The 20,691-nt window shown below is 43.0% G+C and overlaps 1 protein-coding gene across 4 annotated transcripts in view; it reads right to left on the minus strand.

The window, feature by feature from the left end:
• ATP2B2 (ATPase plasma membrane Ca2+ transporting 2) overlaps positions 1-20,691 on the minus strand; it is a 969,683-nt gene that overhangs the window by 620,260 nt on the left and 328,732 nt on the right. For all 4 annotated transcript variants that reach the window (XM_030205270.1, XM_030205268.1, XM_030205272.1 and 1 more), the window contains exon 2: positions 14,994-15,115. The gene's annotated coding sequence lies outside the window, so the exon portion shown is untranslated. The remainder of the gene's footprint in view (positions 1-14,993; positions 15,116-20,691) is intronic.

The raw sequence follows: 20,691 nt of genomic DNA on the forward strand, positions 1-20,691 counted from the left end.
AGTCAGGTTGGATTAGATACAATGTTACAATATAATGGTTAGGACATTGTGTGAGTTCAATCTTGTTGGTTGGATACCATGTTAGAGTATGCAGTGCAATTTACATCATGAGTGGGATGCAGTCATTACAGTATTATGGTAGGATATTGCATCTGTACTGTACAATCTGGTTAGATACAATGCTACAGTATTATAGATAGGACATTGTGTGAGTGCAGTCTGTTTGTTATATAGCGGTTTTTTGAAAGTTGGGAATCAAGAATAACCCACAAATACCAAAAGGAACGAACTGTGGGGATAGGGACATCAAAAAGCATTGGAATAAATGGCAGAGAAGATAGCATACCAGAGATCCAACATGCAGTAGCTTTGGAAGGATTCAAAACAAATTTATTGTTAGACATCCATTGAGATACAGCAGTAAGACAGCATAAATGAAGAAACAGATATTGAAATCTTGAATTAAGTGGCCAAGGGACTTAGGAATACATTAAAAAATAGAGGTGATAATAAAGATTCTTGAGGGACACCACAAGAGAGGGAATGAGCACAGGAGGTCAACAAATGAGTTTTCACAGAGAGGGTATGATCAGAGGGATAGGAAGAGAACCAAGCCAGGTCAGTACCAGAGAGACCCAAAGAACGAAGATAAGACAGAAGACGTGAATGATCAATAAGCTCAAAGGCCACAGATAATTCTAAAGAAACTAGCAAAACAATAGCCCCAGAATCAAGATAAGAGTGCAGATCATTAACCAGAGCAGTAACCGTAGTCTCTATGCTATGAACAGACCAGAATCCAGTTTGACATGTGGACTGTAGCCTGCCCCTTCTCTTTCCATTTTGGGGTTTAGAGTGTTAGTTTAGAACTGTAAGCTAACTTTGCTGTACCTGTTGCATACTCCCCTTTCAAGCTACTGTAAATAACTAGGTTTATACCAGTTTAAAAATATTCACAACATTTACTCCTGCTCCCCTGATATGCAGACTCCCAGTTCTGCAAGGCAGAGAATCTTGTCCAGCACATCTGACTGTAAGTTATTTCTATTTGTTTGAATTTGCATTAAAGGTGATTTTGGTTCAAGAGTTCTGAGTCTGCACAGTGATGTTCTTTATCTGGTTATCTGCATGCTAATCTCCTGACTAGAGAGAGCCTATCAAGAGACAGCGCAGAGCAGAACAATGGGATCTTCCCGATACCTAACTTTGGGCTCAATTTATAGAATTTCCTACTCCCCCCCCCCCTCCCCAACTGACAGAAAGAATGTCTCACTTCTGATGGACTGCTGGCATCTTTGCACCATGTCCTCCTCCCTGCCAAGGCTGTCAACCAAAGTGATGTGAACTGGTAATACCAATTAATTTTATAGAGACCTTGGAACAGCTTTCATAAGGAAATAATTTATCCAGAAATAATAACTTAAAAACTATTAGGTTTACTAGTCAAAATGAATTAATAGAGGCAAGTGTGAATAAAGAGATACATGATCCATTTAAAATAAGGTCACAGTGCTTATTAGGTCATATAATCATAATTTTTCATACAGGCACAGAACAGCCACTCAATGAAACTCAGGCTTTTGTTTGTAAAAGGGATGCATTACTCTGGGATTACAACAAACAAAGGGATTCTATGCAGTAAATAATGTTTAAGAATTAAGTGAGCAACAAGCCTGGTTATCAGAAGTCAAAACTATCACACAAAGCAATAATAATAATAAAATACTCTTAGCAGGAGATATTACTAAAATAACTGCAAGCTTAGCAGGATGCATTTTAATTTCTAATTCAAATGAACAGTAATACATTCATATTTGATATTAACAGAAACTTTAAATATCTCACAGCTATTCTCTAGTGTAGTGTTCATCATTGTAAGGACTGAAAATCTGAGGAAGCTCCTATCAACCTCCATGATTCTTTTCCATCAATGAGTTCTCCCCCTACCCCACCATCTCCAGAGTCCTATTGCCCGCTCTACTTCTGGAACAGTTATTCATTTTGCTTCCAGCACTGCAGGCCTCTCACTGAGTCTGAGCCATGCCATGCTACCAAAATTCTGCACTATTCTCAAGGAACTGTGAAACAATATGGGATTATGGGCATCACACTGCTTGCACTCAGTTGAGAGCCATGTGTTGCTACAAGAAAACAATTGTTGTTCCTGAGGCAGCACTGGCAAGAAGCTTGCAGAGAAGGTGAATGGAGGGATTAACATACTGAGGATAGAATCAAGTTAGAGGGGATGGAGGTTTATTTCCAATTTCTGGCATTAATGCCCTACCACCACCTATTTTGTGGGTGATACGGGTTCATGCGCTAATCAGTTAACGCGTTAGCATTGCTGATGCACTAACTGATTAATGTAGGAATAACCACTCTCTGCTCCCAGACATGCCCCCTCCATAAAAAAAGAAAGAATATTTTTTAGTGACTGCTGTGTGCATACAGAGTGCAAAATTACCAAGGGACACCTGAGCGCATCCCACGGTAAGCCCTTTTAAACTGTGGTAAGCATGCACTAGTGCTTATTGCAGCCTAATAGAAGGTTCCCTCAGTGGCGTACCAAGGGGGGCGGTGGGGGGGGGGGGTCCGTCCCAGGTGTCAGTGGGTGGGGGGGTGCTTCGTCAGCGCTGCAGACTGCAGGCAGCCCTTGTCTCCTGCCTCCATCCTGTGCCTTAAAGAAACATCTGAAAAGCGGCATGGCAGGCATGCTTCGTGTCTGCCCTGCCTGCTTGTAAAAGAAAGCGGCAAATCTCCTCGTCGATGTGGCGACGTTGCGTCGGGTCTTCCCTCACTGGGGGGACTGGGGTGGGGAGGGGGATCTCAGATGGGAAAAGGGGGGTGGGGGTCTCAGATGGGAGAAGAGGGGAGAAGGGGACTGGGGTGGGGAGAAGGGGGTGGGGGTCTCAGATGGGAGAAGGGGACGTGGAGAGGGGGTCTCAGATGGGAGAAGGGGACTGGGGCGGGGAGGGGGTCTCAGATGGGAGAAGAGGGGAGAAGGGGACTGGGGTGGGGAGGGGGATCTCAGATGGGAGAAGAGGGGAGAAGGGGACGGGTGGGGAGAAGGGGGGTGAGGAAGGGGCCATGCGAGAAAATGGGAGCCATGCCTGGGGCTGGTGGGAAAATGGGTCTGGGGCTGAAAAGGGGTCCCTAATGCAAGGCATGTGGATGAAGGGGGCTGGAACTGGGGGCTGAAAAGGAGGGTAGGTGGGATAAGGGGGCTAGTACTGGAACTGGGGGCTGAAAAGGGGCAGGGGCAGAAACTGGGGGGACTGGGGGCTGAAAAGGGGACAGGGAGAAGTGGCTGAGGCTGAAGCTCGGGACTGGTGAAAGAAAAGGGCTGGGGCTGAAACTGCGGACTGATGGGATAGTGGGGCTGAAAAGGGGGGCAAGTGGGAGATGTGGCTGGGGCTACAACTAGGGGCAGGTGGGATAAAAGGGCTGGAACTGGGGGCTGAAAAAAGGGGCAGAGAGAGAGAGGGGACAGATGATGGATGGATGGATGGATGGGTGGATGGGGGGAGAGGGAGGGCAGACCCTGGATGGATGGGGGAGAGGGGAGGGCAGACCCTGGATGGATGGGGGGGAGAGGGAGGGCAGACAGTGAATGGAAGGGGGAGAGAGAGAGGGCAGACATTGGATGGCAGAGAAAGAACGAAGACAGATGCTAGATGGAAGGAAGCCAGAGACAACAAACTGTAAATAATATATATATATATATATATATATATATATATATATATATATATATATATATATATATATATATATATATATATATATAAATTGCTTTAGGATAGAGTAGTTTTGTAGCTGTGTTAATAAATGTTTATAATAGAATATGTAAATAAGGTAATCTTTTTATTGGACTAATTTTAATAAATTTTGACTAACTTTCGGAGAACAAAACCCCCTTCCTCAGGTCAGGATAGGACACTGTAACACACTATACTGTATTGACCTGAGGAAGAAGGTTTTGGCCTCTGACAGCTAAATGTATTAGTCCAATAAAATGGTATTTTATTTTCTATATTTGTTTTATTTTTATTTGTTAATTTGTAAAGTGGTGATTGGTATTTGTTAGTTTTTTTTCAAATTTACATCTGCTGTCTTTATATTTTGCACAGTACTAGAGGACATTTTCTGTTTCTGTGGTGTTGCATTGTATGCAGAGTCTGGCATCTTGGGGGTTCAGTTTAATTTTTGTCTAAATAAAAAGTTTATGATTACTTGTTCTATAGTGGATTAGGGTGTATCTGTGTTTGTGAAAAAGACATGACTTTCAGTTGGCATTGACTGTGCAGGATTGACGATCTGTACTATCTGTCTGGTTTCGTTTTACAATAGGTGAATTGATGTTCTAGTGCTCACTGTAGTGTTTAAGATGCTTTCTTTTTCCTTGTGTGACTAGTAGAAATGACTGCTTATGGTATGGTAGAATTGCTCTATAGGTCCTGAGTGTTTTGTATTCTCAGTATGCCTAGTACTGGATTTTGGAGGGGGGTGTTAAAAAATGACTGGCCCCAGGTGTCAACTACCCTAGGTACGCCACTGGGTTCCCTTAAGTAGGGAAATATTGTGCCAAAGTTTTATATACAGCCTTGAATGTTTATATAATGATGACCATGATGGGGGTGGTGTTAAGAGATCTGAGAGAGAGGACTGATGGAGCTTTTTTTTAAACCTAGGCAACAGCAGAGAGTTCTGGTCAGGTGTGGCATCAGCATGGCTGCCTATGACAGAGCTCCCATAAGTAGCTAATTCAGTGGTTCCCAATCATGGTCCTGGAGGCACCCCAGCCAGTCAGGTTTTCAGGATACTCACAATGAATATTTATGAGATGGATTTGCATGAGGTGGAGGCAGTGCATGCAAACCTCTGTCATGAATATTCACTGTGGATATTCTGAAAACCTGACAGGCTGGGGTACCTCCAGGGCCAGGTTTGGGAACCACTGAGTTAAATTATCTCCTCTTTCTTCTCTAATTGGATATTTTATTGTGTGTATATCAGCAGTTTTTTCAACTTACAGCCACTCTTTCCTCTAAGCTGAGCGAGAGTCCTCCAACTGCTGTCAGTAGAGGGCGGTGCTTCAATATTGTGTTTTCAATCATTAGGAACAGACAGATTCCCTGGAGTTCTGCAGAGCTTGCCTGTCCCTTAGTGCTGAAATGTGATGGTGAAGCAGCACCCCCCACTGGCAGGGCTGTAGGTAGAAGAATCCCACTCAGCTTAGAGGGAACAGTGGTTACAGCATATTGGGACCCCCCCCCCCCCCCCCCCAATAAAGAAGAAGATTGATGTGGCCGTTCCTTCTACCAAAGTGTCCTAAACAGGATCTGCTGATTCCTATATAAACAGCGACTCCTTGTGAGATGAGGGAGATGTTGGAACCAGTTATGTCCAAACTCAGCCAAATAAAGCTGATGATTCAAGGTAGCACACGTGCCACCAAATTGAAAGCAGATATGGCATATCTAAGTGCACAAGTTCAGACTTATAGGGAGCAACAATGGATCCTGGAAGGCTGAGTTATAGTGCTAGAAGAAGAGTTACATAACATGAGGCACTATAGGAAAACACAAGACCATAGGAGCCAGCTCTGTGGGTGCTGTAAGTGCTTTAGCACCCCCAATATTGAACAAACTCCTTGACTATGTCTAGGGAGAAGTCATTTCCACTGGGTTTAGCACCCCCAAAAAAATTCAAAAGTTGCCTCATGTTTCACATTATCCAGCATGATCTGGAGGAAGCCAATAACTGTCATCTTCAGAATTCTAGGCCTCCCAGGATGATTGGACGGAGCAGACTCTGTGGCCTTTACTGAAGAGTTCCTTCAGAATGTTCTGGGCCTAAAGGTTTAGCAGCTATTTCAAGTGGAGCATGCATACAAGATATCCACTAGACAGCCAAAACCATTTACCGGCCCTCGTCCCTTCATTTTAAAACACTTGTGATACACACAAGTGATGGAAGTTCTTGCCAAAACTAACAGTTTGCTGAATCGTTCCTGGCAGGGTTCAAAGATTACAATTCTACCTGATTTTTCACCTTCCACCACCTTTTTTATCTTTATAACCTTAATTTAAAAACAACTTGGCAAGCAATATGGCATGTTTCATCCAGTGCAACTTACGGTCATTCTATCTGTAACTTTGAAGATCCAGTTCTGCTTAGGAAGTTTTTATTTGAAAAAGAACATCCTTCAACATGATGATAGAGGATAAGGCTAGGACTTCCTTCTGAACTCGAGCTTGTGGCTTAATGGTGCTGCATAATAATTTTGTGAATGCACTGCAGCAATGTAAATGTTGCAGAGTTTCTGTATACTTTAAAACATGTAATGGTATATTGAGGGTGAGTAATAGAATGTTGTAATGGGAGTAGTGCTGGGATTGTATAAGTATGGTGTGCAAACCGAGTGTATGTGTAATTTTGGGTCTGGTGGATGGTGGGGTTAGGAGTGGGGGGGGGGGATGAAGAAGGGGAATGAGGAGGTATAAAAGCAGATATGGATATATAGACATTGATCATGTGCTTCAGCTGGACCAATTAAATCCCAATAAATAAATGAATTAATCATTGTATCATATCAGATATCCTCATAAAGTGCTGTCAGAATTGAATCCTTGTGTCATAGGTGTGTTTAAGATTTTTTATTTTTATTTTTTATAAACATGAATAGTATCATTCATACCATTTAAAAAAAAGGTATTAGCATATTGACAAAAGGGAAATGGGGCTTGATATACCGCCTTTCTGAGGTTTTTGCAACTACATTCAAAGCGGTTTATATATATTCAGGTACTTATTTTGTACCAGGGGCAATGGAGGGTTAAATGACTTGCCCACAGTCACAAGGAGCTGCAGTGGGAATTGAACTCAGTTCCCCAGGATCAAAGTCCATTGCACTAACCACTAGGCTACTCCTCCACTCCTAAAACTAAGGTGAATCTACATCTTTTCCAAGTGACATACTTAAGTGCCCCTGAGTCCGATAACCTAAAAGGGAGCTGGGTTGTTGAGTACATTTTTCCATCAGCAAGATATAAGAAATGTGGGGTGGCTGTATTAGTAAATAAATCCTCAACTATGTAGATTTTGGACACTAAAACTGATAGTTGTGGACTATGGGTGTTGGTTAAACTGAGAACGGGAGATAAAGGATGAATTACTCAAAAGAAAAGGCTTAAGGATAGCAACAGTTTTTTAATGCAATTTTAAATGTACAAAAGAAAGCCTCAGACTCAGGAGCATTTAAGTGTGTCTCTTGGAGCAGACATAGATCTACATTAGTTTTCTTCAATAAGCTATTACAGTTTCCTTTAAATAGGGTGATTGATATGCCCTTATCCATGACATTGCCCTGTGGTGGCCTTTCCCATTTGATACCCATATCCTCAATCACATGAACCTTTGTGATTTTTACTTCTTTCCTTGCATCTCTTCCCTTTTCTTTAATATAGTGTGTAACAGGTAAGGAGTCCTCCCCACACTCTTGGGGTAACACAGAGGAATTCACCCAGATACTACGTAGTCTTTCCAAAGGTCCTTGTTTTCTGATGTACTCAGTCAGGGTGAATAAACAAGTTCAAATCTGGCAACAGCCTAGTCACTTAGCATCAATGGACAAGTATTTTAGCAGTATATTTAATAATTTCTAGCTTGTAATGCCTCAAACAACTAGTAATTCCAAGGGTTTAAGTAGTTCATAAGTTCATATGTAAATGATGTTTGGTGGAAGCAAAGCCCTGCTGCCTAGCTTTCAGCCCAGCCAACAGCTGCTTTCAACAGTCCTTCACCATGGCCTTTCTAAATACAAGCCTATTAGTGAAAACACAGTCCTTAAAGTTTTCTCACTCTAGCTGGCACTTTTCACATCTCACAATTCCTCCAGTGTTCAAGATTCACCAGTTTTAAAAGCTCTGGGGCCCCTGACAACTTCTCCCCTTGGGATTGTTTTACTTTAAACAACTGACACAATTTCCCACTCCAGAGCTGTCCAACACTGGTAAAATAGCATATAAGACTTTCTTCAACAGAATGGCTTCAAGTCTAACTCCCCCCCTCCCCGGTCATATCTCCATACCTTGAGGCTCAAACTTGGCTTCCAAATCAGTGCAGTTCATAGGTTCAGGCTCAGTCATTTGCTCTCCAATGGGGGTCTCAGGAATTCCTATCTCCATAGGGGTGGGTTCCTCCAGCCTCTTAGGAATATGCAGATGTGCCACACCTCTGGCCTGCTGGAAGCCATTATGTACTGTTTATACATCCAGGAAGGTTCTTCCTCCCTGGGGATCCTCCCTCTTAATAGCCCTCCAATGGAAAAACTTCCTAGGTACCTACGATCTTCCCTCCCTTCCAGTCCTACTCTAGCCTGGGATTTCCCTGTCCCCTTGTTTGCCCTGTTCTTCATGAATGTCTGGGAAGGGTTTTTAAAAGCTAGTTCAGGAGCCATGGCTTGGGCACCCTCTTGATTGTGACAAGTGCTAATGTCTCAGCATATTGGAATAAATTGTATCTTTTACTTTCTGTGATCCTAGGTCTATATCTTTTTTTTTTGTTTGTTTTACTTATTATTTTATGACCTTGTAAACTGTTCAAATATTTTTTTGACTTTGTGGTATTTCAAATAATGATTATGATGATTACGTGATAATAAAAAAAAGAATGCAAAATGGCTACTGCTCCCTTATCCTGATACAAGAAATAAAGAGAACATCAGAGGCTGAGGAAGCTAAGGCAGAATTTTCTGAGACTGTTTTGTCCTCATTGTTGTCCCAGTGTGGTGTCATCTCAGTAGCAAATACTCTTGATTATACCTGACATGTCTGCAGCATTTTGATAAGAGTTGACCATGCTACTTTATCGTTCTTCACGTTTTGATGAACAGGTGCTTGGTTCCTCTTTTCTTTGTAACTGCTCTTATCAGGTGGTCCAGAATCATTCCTTATCACAGTGAAAATCATTACATTCTGGGGTTCCTCAGGGGTTTGTCTTATCCTATTGTAACCCTATGGGCTAAATTTGAAAAGATTACCTGGCTCCTTCTAGATCTGGTGTAGAGACAGTGAGCAGTGCAGTGAAACTGCGTAGTCTGTGTGCATGCGATGAGTGTTCCGCATGCTGATGGAACTCTCAGGAGAGTGACAAACAGCTCAGGCTGGCAGTTGGGAGAGAGCTCTATTGGTGAGAACATGTTTCTAGGGAAAGACTGGAAGAAAGTTGATGCTGGAGATCATCACCTGAAAGAAAAGGCGCCCACCGTTCAAGAGAGCCAGAGAGAGAAAACAAAGAGAGCAGCTAAGTGACTGGAACTATTTTAAAAAGAGCACATAAGAGAAAATAGTAAAGGAAACCTGAACAATAAGTGAGAGACAACTAAAAGAAGAAAAAAGAGTAGAGGAAAACTTACATGTTGGGATCCTTGGGGGTCTCTGGGGGTCTGAGGGACAGGAGAGGGGAGACTTTGAAGAGTCTGGTGTTTTGCGGAATTGAATGTACCTAAATGATTTATGTAACTAATATTTATACTTATCTGAAAATGCTCTCAATGTTTCTAGAGACTAAACTAATTTGTGTTGCAAACCTGTAATTGAAATACATATGTTAAATTTGAAAGTTGGTAAGATTTCATTAGCATTTAAATATAATTCAACTAATAAAAAAATATTTTCTTTTTATTGTTAAACTCCCTGGTTGGTGTTGAGTCATTTTGGGGAAACACTGTGACATATTTGGTACCATCATTGTAATACCTTGCTCTGCCACCAGGGGGTTTACACTATACATTATTTAACATCTATGGACAACCTCCTACTATGTTTTTATATTTGCAACATTTTATTTTCAGAACGTATCCAGATGATCTTCAACTGTTGTTTTCAGTTAACAGTTGATACTTCTGTTTTATTGGAGCAAGTGTTGGGTGATGTACAATAATGGATGATGACCAATTTTGAAGAAAATGGAAATATTACAGGCTGACCTGTCTTCTTTCATCTTCTTCTTCTGCCACTGGTGTTCTGTCTCTTTGTTTTATTCAGCAGTTTGTAATCTGGTGTTTACCTAAGCAAACACTTGACATAAGGAGCAGATTTTTAAAAATTACTAGATCTGCCTTTTGTAAACTGCAACATCTGAGGCGATTGCTCTGAGTGTTGTCTTATAATGATTTTCATTCTGTTTTGCAGACCTTTACTGGGTGTAGCTTTTATTACTGCAATTCCATCTATTTTGGATTGCCAGCTCATTAACTTCAAGCATTGCATATGGCCCTAAATGGTGCAGATTGCAAGTATTGTTATTATTATTGTTGTTTGTATAGCGTATACTAGTTGTATGCATTACTCATAACTCACTATTCTTTGAGGGTAACAATCCGATCAAGACAGACAAACAAGACTGAAAACAAAATAAGTGGAAACAGGTGGTATTAAACAAAGGACATTAAGCACCAGATTTTTGCAAGAATGTGGATAGGGTAATTCACAAGTCCAATTCGAAAAGCCTCCTGCAATATAAAGCAGAGATGAACAGACCAGCTCCTCCACGTCCAGATGGAGCAGTGATTTTAGAAAGCTGTACATGGGGAAAGAAAATGTTCACTTACAAACACCAAATTACAACTGCTATAGACCTGGCAAAAGTGAGTGCGCCTAAATGTAGGTATGTCAATGCTAACTTTAACTAGTATTGCGCAGTTACAGAATTGATGGTCAGCATGTGGCATCGAGGTGCCCAGCTTGAGGCTCCAAGTTACAAAATTGCCCCCAAACCGCTTGTGCTTTAGGCAAATTCAACTTACAGTGGTTCAAGAAAAAGGAAAAAGCTATGCTTCCCATCTGTCCTTTCAAAATAAAGAATGTTTCTCCAGCCCAAATAAAGGTATTTTTTAGTAGCCGAATTAATATGTTTAATCAGTCTCTCAGGCTTCCCGAATCATTTATTTAAAGCAGCGTTAAAAACCTACCTCTTTACACAGCTTTTTGTTCACTTAGCAGTAAAGTGTGTATTTACTTAACTGTACCTTTTCTCTTCTATGGCAGTTACTTGTTTTTATTGCAAATCGCATAGATGTCATTTTGGCCCTTTGCGGTATATCAAGCCTCTGTACATAAATAAATAAATAAAAATAAATTCTAGGTGTTCCCTGTTTTCCATCCAAACTCTCACCCTATTTCCGAAACATCACACCTTTCAATTATATTTTCTAAACTGCCTCACTAAATAGGGGTTGGATTAGACAGAATTACTTGGCATTGGTTGGAAGGGCAAAATAAAAATAATTTAGGTTAATTAGTGGTCATCTGAGAAAATAGAATATTGAAATAAATTTCAGGGGCAGCTTGGTTAGTAATATCTTCATAGATCTTTTAAGTGATTATTTTTAGTTTTTCTAGCCTTTGTTGTAACCTAGGCAACAAAACTCTACAAAAGAAAGCACACTAAACTACACACCTCATAAAAGGATAAAACATATTTATAGTCTGAAACGATTAGATAAACTACTCCATATCTCATAAGGAAATATGATCACACACAAGAGCAGGAGCAACACAGTAAGCGACATCAGAAAGGTGGGAGGGAGCACCAACATTTGGGGTGGTGTCAGAATGCTCTTGCCTTCACTTTGTTCCTCAAACCAAAGATGCCGGGCATAGTGCCATCGATGGCTTTCTTACAGCCAAAGAGCTAAAAAAGTAGTCTTGTAGAGCTTGCCTGGTGGATATCATAATGTCATCAGGCATTTTTTCAGACTTCCATGCACCTGGAAGCTCCTTGCCTTCCACACACCTTCCAATTACAAAAGTGTTTAGAATTTGCCTTGTTTTATAGAGAATTCAACCAACTCAGTGGGACTTTGTTAGGCTGTATGGGCTTATGGCTTGTTGGAGATTGAGGAGGCTGCCAGCAGTGATATAGTGCACAATAATATCAAGAGTGCAGGCTGATCCATTCCCCTGAGTCCCCGATCAAAAGAGAGACCTGAAAGCTCCAGCTACAGTGGTGGTCAGTTGGATTTAGTAGGTTGCAATGGACAGTGAAGTCAAAGCAGGGAGAAGTGAAGTATGCATGCACCAATAAATGGTCCTAGGTCATCAGTGGTGCAGCTACAGTGTGCATTCTCTCCAGCAAAGATTTCCAGCATTTACTAGTTTTTCCTTCATGATGTATTAACTAAATAGGACTCTTAAGTCTTATTGGGGAAAGTGGAAGTGGCCTGGTGACGGCCAGGAACATGGCAGCCTTTGGCACCCAGTAGCGTAGCTAGGTGGAGCCATGGGGGCCTGGGCCCCCCCCCCAAAATTTCCTCTGGGCCCCTGGTTTTACTGGCGGAGGCCCCCAACCCCCACCAGCTGAAGCGTCCAGCACCGGTCTCCAGCGCCACCGAATTGCCTGCCCTGCTCTGTCTTCCCCTCACGTCTAGCACACTCCTTTTAGTGAAACTTAGCATGCTGAATTTCACTAAAAGGAGCGTGCAGGACATGAGGGGAAGAGAGCAGGGCAGGTAACGTGGCGGTGCCGGATAACACTTCAGCTTGTGGGGGTTGGGAACCCCCACTAGCCAAGGTATTTGCTGCGGCAGTGGGTGGAGAGTGGCAGGGTGGCAGGATGGCAGACCAAAATGTGCCCCCACTCTTTGAGCTCTAGCCCCCTCCCACCTTGAGGTCTGGCTACGCCCCTGGTGGCACCACACCTGTCCCCTGCTCCAGTTGCTCTGTACCCTTCTCCTTTGCATGCTTTGACCTCACAAACTGATGCCCCAGGGGTCTCAGTGAAGGGGATAACTAAGTCCTGCTCATCCCAGGCTAACTCTCATGATCTAGTTTGATAGTGCATGCTATACATGGTAACAGTTCTCTTTGTTTTATGTATTTATTTAGATTTTGCTCACACCTTTTTCAATAGTAGCTCAAAGTGAGTTACATTCAGGTACTCTGTATATTTCTCTGTCCCAGGAGGGCTCACAATCTAAGTTTGTACCTGAGGCAATGGAGGGTTAAGTGACTTGCCCAAGATCACAAGGATCAGCACTGGGATTTGAACCGGCCACTTCTGGATTGCTAGACCAGTGCTCTAACCACTAGGCCACTCCTCTACTCCCACCACTGGGCTTGCCAGTGACCCAGGGAGGAAGGAAGAAATGGGCATGAAAATGGCAGAAAAGCCAGGACAGTCGCAACCAGCAGTTACATGGACCTGGGCTGAGGGGAAAGCTGAAGTCCATGACACCGTCCCAGATTCTTAAATCAGCATGCACTACCTGCTAGTAGAAAACAAAATAAGGACTTATCCTCTTCTCTTTCCTACCCCTACAAGCAGACACATATGTGTTGATTAATCACCAACGTAACTGCAGTTGAATGCCCCAGTCAGGACTGGCACCTATCATTATTTCTAATGAAGGAGGAGGGCGCTAATTTGTAGTTTGCAGGGTACTGCCAGAAACCTTAGCATTGGCCCTGTCACGCACAAGGAATCAGAGTGTGGGGTGATAGGTTTCACAGAAAAGAACCTAGCTGATTTTACTTGAAGGGCAGTGAAGGCACTGGTAAGGTCGTTGTTAGACCTTATTTCTTTTGGTAGATTCCAAACCACCTAACAGCCTAAGGATGGCTGGGAAAAACTGAAGTCAGTATTCAACTACACAGAGAATGTATAATTTCAGACGCAGTAGACTATTTCAAATCAAATGTATATTCAATGTTGCTGTCTGTTTAGATGGTGCCAATAAATATCCATAAACAATTTGAAATGCCTGATTTCTAGTTTAATAATGAGCTGATAATTGGTGTTAATTTATTTTATTTATTTTTATTACATTTGTACCCCGTGCTTTCCCACTCATGTGGCTTACATGGGGCAATGGAGGGTTAAGTGACTTGCCCAGAGTCACAAGGAGCTGCCTGTGCCTGAAGTGGGAATCAAACTCAGTTCCTCATGACCAAAGTCCACCACCCTAACCACTAGGCCACTCCTCCACTATTAATGAACTATTAAAGCTATAATTGGCCTTAATTGGAGCTTACTGGCACCAATTGACAGTTGCATATGTTACTGGCTTTAGGGGGAAAGTTATCAACATGGCCTATTGTTACATAAGTACCGTATTTTTCGGACTATAAGACACACTTTTTCCCCCCAAATTTGGGAGGAAAATGGGGGGTGTGTCTTATAGTCCGAAGGTAGAGTTTAGCAGGCCACCAGCCCTCCCTCCAAGCTCAGGATCGCCCTCCCTAGGGTTACCTCCCCTCCCCTCGGCCCTGTCACGACCTCTCCCCTTACTCACGCGATCATCCCTGTATACCCCAGCTTTGTAAAATCAGAACTTAGATATTTATGCAAGGTAAACATTTAAGTTCCAGTTTGTACAAGTCTAAAATGTGAATGGTGCTTCTACAATAAGCACCTAAGTGTTACAGCCGAAAAAAAATCAGACACCAGAAATAAATCTAACATCTCAGGTTTATTTCCTGACCTTTTGGGTTAGACACAAATTTAGCTGAGTTCTTCTATCAACTTTTTTTATTTAGGTGACTCAGTCCATCTTTTAGTACCTTTACTTTGGCTGGTTCATTCTGTGATAGAGTCCTTATTAGGGACTCCTGAGGCTTTTCATACTAGACGTGAACAAAACAAGAACTAGGATTACCCAAGGTAAGTCTTAAGATCACGATACCTCCAAGAAGTGCACCCAGCATAAAAGGGCAAGCAACAACTACTGAAAGCAAAAAGACTATCAAGAAACAGGAACAGAAATATAAGACACAGCTACTGTAGATATGGGCTAGATATAACAGATTCTTAAGAGACAGAATAGCTCAGCTGCCTTCCAAGTTGAAGTTCACAGTTTCAAGAATGGCTGGTGCCTGATAGCTATTAACAGTGGGGAAAAGGCTAAAATTTAATGACACTGTTTCAAACAAATGCAACAACAAAGATCAGAGTTCAGAACCACTGAGCTAGTACCAATAGAGTTTTCCTACCTGTTTGTGTGGTAAACTCAGTTTCCAGGATTTTCTCTCTCCTGTATTTGTTTAGTTATGCAGTAATAGCTATCATTTGCTCTTTCGGCTGCTGACACAGTTTCTTCAGCCTTGGACACCTCCTAAAGAATAATATAACACAGTCTGTCAAACCATTGTTCATTTTCAGATTAAACCTTTGACATCCTAAAATTAAATATCCCGTGTTTGTACTACCATTATCACTGAAAATTTGACTCCTCTTCCTGAGGAGTAAGCTGTGGGAAAAACAACAACAACAATTAAAAAAAACTACAAGAAAGAATGGGTGTGTGCAGGAGAAAACGTTTCATATTAACTTTCATTCATTTTCTTTTAGATTCATTGAGTTCCATTTAAATTTAGCATGTGTCATTTTGTTTTATCATACACTGACAAAAGTGTGTTAGAATGAAATAATGCATGTTAACATGAAATATAATACACATTTAGGGCTAGATTCAGTAAGTGAGGCTCCAAAATCGATGTTTAGTGTTATTCTATAATGGCCAATCAAAGAAGAGTGCCCTGTATAGAAATCAAATCAAATCTTATATACAGCTAAATTCCCCTATTCAAGGTTTAGTGAGGTTTACTCCATATATAATAAAACAAAATAAAACAAATCTAAAAACAATTAAAACGTAAAAACAAATAATAATACATCATGTAACAGTCATTAGAAATAAAAATATGTTTAGCCTCTTCCTATGGCTAAGATAGCTATTATCTAACCTAATAACAAGAGGTAAGGAATTCTAAAAAGAAACTCCTAATACAGAAATAAAGAATTAAACATCTTCTGAAAATGAATTCCCTTACAAAAGATAGAGTCAATTGCTTTCACAGTCTTTCAGATCAAACCATGCATAATGATGCAACAGTGATTAACAATTCAGATGTAAGATCATATAGAATTTGAAAGACCAGACAAGCAGCTTTAAACATAGAAACATGACGGCAGATAAAGGTTAGGTTTAACTGTATTTTAATCTGTAGATCGTACTAGTTATGTCTTTCTTGTCATTTTTGGCTTGCTGTGCTTTTCTATCAATGATTGGAGTTCTTATTTGTTGGTATGTATGAGTTGTATTTTTTAAATGTAAACCGTTCTGTTTTGCAGTTGCAATAAGAAACGGTACATAAAATGAATAAATGATAAATGATAAAGGCCATATGGCCCATCCAGTCTGCCCATCCTCTGTAACCCCTAATTCTTCCTGTTCCTAAGCGATCCCACATGCTTATCCCATGCCTTTTTAAATTCTGGAACAGTCCTCGACTCCACCACCTCCACCGGGGGGCCATTCCACACCTCCACCACCCTTTCTGTGAAATAACACTTCCTTAGATTACTCCTAAACCTAATCCCTCTTAACTTTGTCATATGCCCCCTCATTCCAGAACTCTCATTCATTTGAAAAAGGCTCTCTTCCTGTACATAAATGCCCTTGAGATATTTAAACGTTTCTATCATGTCACCTCTCTCCCTCCTCTCTTCCAGTATATACACGTTGAGGTTCATAAGCCTGTCCTTATAATTTTTGCATTCAAGACCGCTTACTAATTTCGTAGCCGCCCTCTGGTCCAACTCCATCTTGTTTATATCTTTCCGTAGGTGCAGTCTCCAGAACTGCACGCAGTACTCCAAATGAGGCCTCACCAGAGACTTATACAACGGCACTATCACCTCCTTTTTCCTGTTGGTCATGCCTCTCTTCATGCACCCAAGCATATCTTTCTGGCTATAGGAAGCCAACATAATTTAACAAAACATGAATGAATAGACATTACAGAATAGCACTGAGTGCCGATTTTGGTGCATAAATTTGGGTGCCAAGACTTATGCCTGCTGAAACCAAGTGTAATTCCCAGCACATAATTTGGGCACATCTCTGGTATTTTATAGCACTGCGTGCAAATTTTAGGAACTCCCCTGACCCACCCATTGGACTTCTCGTGGCCACATCCTCTTTTGTGTTGCACACTATTATAGAATAACTCGTAGCAAGATGTGCGTGCAAATTCAAATTAGTGCCAATTAGCACCCAATTATTGGCACTAATTGGCTCAGCCAATTTAGTTCGGCGCACATCTTGGACCAAAGCTCAATTTTAGGCACCATGTATAGAATCCAGGGGTCAGTGTATGCTAAACTTAATAGCACATGCTGAACCAAAACCAAATTCAGGGGTCCTTTTACCAAGCTGCAGTAAAATGGGGCCTGTGCTAGTGTCAGTGCGTGTTTTTGACGCACGCTGAAGCCTTCTTTTACCACAGTGGGTAAAAGACAGGCTGTCTTTTTTTCTCAACAAGAAATGGCTGTGCAGTAAGTGAACTACTTACCATGCGGCCGTTTCGGGGGAGCACTCTGCCACCCACTGAGGTGGAGGTAAGGGCTCCTGCACTAAGCTGGTGGTAACTGGGCAGTGTGCGGTGCTACCTGATTACCGGAAATGGCGCATGCTGGTTGCAGTAGCCCAGTGGTAATTCCAGAATGGCAGGTGACAAGTCCATTGCCACGCGCCAACCCTTTAGTAAAAGGATTCCTCAGTGAAACAAAAATATGTATATCCCTATAAAAGAAAGAATAGAAGCCAACCTCAAGGTAGCTACCTGAAACAGGAAATTCCACATACAGGCTTATTTTTGAAAGAGAAGGGCGCCCATCTTCCGACACAAATCGGGAGATGGGCATCCTTCTCTCAGGGTTGCCCAAATCGGCATAATCGAAAGCCGATTTTGGGGATCCTAAACTGCTTCCAATCGCGGGGACGACCAAAGTTTATGGGGGCATGTTGGCAGCGTAGCGAAGACGGGACTGGGGGCATGCTTAAGACATGGGCATTCTCGGCCGATAATGGAAAAAAGAAGGGCGTCCCTGACGAGCACTTGGCCGACTTTACTTGGTCCATTTTTTCTTGCGACCAAGCTGTGAAAAGGTGTCCGAACTGATCAGATGACCACTGGAGGGAATTGGGGATGACCTCCCCTTACTCCCCCAGTGGTCACCAACCCCATCCCACCCTCAAAAAAAAACTTAAATTTTTTTTTTTGCCAGCCTCAAATGTCATACCCAGCTTTATGCAGGTCCCTGGAGCAGTTTTAGTAGGTGCAGTGCACTTCAGCCAGGCGGACCCAGCCCCCCCCCCCCCCCCCACCTGTTAAACTTGTGGTGGTAAATGTGAGCCCTCCAAAACCCACCCGAAACCCACTGTACCCACATATAGGTGCCCCCCTCACCCCTTAGAGCTATGGTAGTGGTGTACAGTTGTGGGGAGTGGGTTTTGGGGGGGGGGGTGGGGGACTCAGCACACAAGGTAAGGGAGCTATGCACCTGGGAGCAATTTGTGAAGTCCACTGCAGTGCCCCCTAGGGTGCCACGTTGGTGTCCTCGCATGTCAGGAGGACCACTGCACTACAAATTCTGGCTCCTCCCATGACCAAAGGGCTTGGATTTGGTTGTTTTTGAGATGGGCGTCCTCAGTTTCCATTATGGCCGAAAACCGGGGATGACCATCTCTAAGGTCAACCATCTCAACATTTAGGTCGACCATCTCTAAGGTCGACCTAAAAGTTGAGATTTGGGCATCCCCGCCCGTATTATCGAAACAAAAGATGGATGCCCATCTTGTTTCGATAATACAGGTTTCCCCACCCCTTCGCCGGGACGTCCTTAGAGATGGGCACCCGAGATGGCCATCCCCATTCGATTATGCCCCTCATAGTGTATCACTATGATAGCTGTCATCACCCAAGCACTGCATGCATTATGAATCCATGTTGCCCATAGGGGACAAGACGAACGTCTCTTATGCTTCTCTATTTTTAGATTTTTTTTTTCCTTCTTTTTTAAAGACTTGAAAGAAAAATGTTGAACAGTAAAAGTTCTCCTTGCCTCAGGGAATGCTTTCCATTTTTTTGGACAGGAGCTTTTAAAGAAGGAGCTCAGGCTTTGATAGCAAAACTGAAAGAGAAGAGAGTACCTTGTTTGACAAGATAAAAGGATTGTGTGTGAATTGTGTCCTCTGTGATGTGGTAAATGTTTCCATCTGTAACAGAGGGGTTGGAGGGTTAATGTTCTCTAGGAGTGTTGCAGCATACATGTGCATAGGTTGCACTGTATTGCCTCCTGAAGGGAAGTGTGTGGGCTCATGTATGGTGTACAGCGCTGCATATGCCTTGTAGCACTATAGAAATTATAAGTAGTAGTAGTAGTAGGCTCCAAGATGGAGCTCAGTTTTAGACAATGGTGAACCAAGGGCAGGGTGGTAGGTGTGAGCGGTCCCAGTTGCAAGCAGCAAGGGGGTGTACTGAGCAGTTGCGCGGCTATTGGCTCTGCTGGTCCCCTGCCCCAGAACAGGAAGCTGGCGTCAGAGGGGGCAGGGGACTGGCAGAACCAACAGTCACACGAATGCCCCTTGCTTGGAGGAAGGAAGGAAGGAGGGAGAGTGGGGGGGATGATGCGCCTGGAGGAGGGGGTGCTCCAACCCAGGTGGCAACCAAGCTAGGCACGCCACTGGTTTTAGATTAGATGTGGAGAGGAAAATTCAGATGTCCCAGCCAGGATGTACACAGTTCCCTTGCAGTTTTACAAAAGCTCTACCAAACACAGAGTCTCTTGTGAATTATGTACAGAGACATACAGGGATGCACTTCTATGTCTCTCCATGTCTGCTGCACATGGTGAAAAATCTTAGTATCTATTTCCCACAAGTACATGGAAGCAGCTTTGTAAAACTGCTCCTTCCATCAGCATTTATCCCCTACTTTAACCTTGAGCCCCCCCCCCCCCCTTCAGACATCACATCAACCCTCACTCTCCACCCTGATCCCACCCCACTTCTTACCATGAGTTCCTTGTGGTGTGGTGGGAGCAGGAACGATCCCCAGTCACTCCTGCTGCTACAATTCTGGGTTCAAAATTGTGCCCTCAACCCCTTCTGCCAGGTGGCCTTGCAGATCTTTCACTAAGAAGCCATTTTTAACTCAGAGCTGCAGCAGCAGGAATGACTGGGAATCACACCTGCACACAGTACTTGATGGGGGGACTGTCAATAGTGAGGCTGAACTATCAGCAGTCATGAAAGCTTGCCTACAGTACTATCCTGTGTGCCAGCCAGGAGCATAGTTATGGGGGGGGGGGCATCAAAGGCCTGCCCATCCCCCAAACTTTGGGCTCAGACCCCCTCAAAAATTGTGGCACTGGATGCCAGGCTGGCGAAATTACTCAAGCCCTGCCAGCCAAAGACACTCACTGCCTGAGCCCCTGCCCATGCTGCTTGAGCAGCATGAAATTGGCGAGGAGCTCCAGCTGCTCATGCCATCACTTCCACACATTCTTAGTTCATGGATTGTGCAGAATTGCTGGTGTCAGAGGCTGGAGCACCCTTCTGGCTTTCTCACTGCTCAAGCAGCAAGGGTAGTGTACTCTGGCAGAAAATCTTCAGCTAGCCGGACTTCAGCATCCTTGCCAACAAAGGTATGATTTGGCAGGGGGAGGGGGATAGACTGAGGGAGGGAACTGAGAGGAAATGCTTCCCATCCACTCCAGCGCCCTCCTTCCAAAATTGAGTTCTGGCTACACCCCTGGTTCTAATATCAGTGCTGGCCATTCCCCATCTTCACCCCTGAACCATTCAAATTCTGTTCCTGCCTCTGCTAAGCAGCTAACATGGGA

Source organism: Microcaecilia unicolor, chromosome 6 (genome assembly GCF_901765095.1).
Source record: "Microcaecilia unicolor chromosome 6, aMicUni1.1, whole genome shotgun sequence".
In the NCBI taxonomy this organism is placed as follows: domain Eukaryota; kingdom Metazoa; phylum Chordata; class Amphibia; order Gymnophiona; family Siphonopidae; genus Microcaecilia; species Microcaecilia unicolor.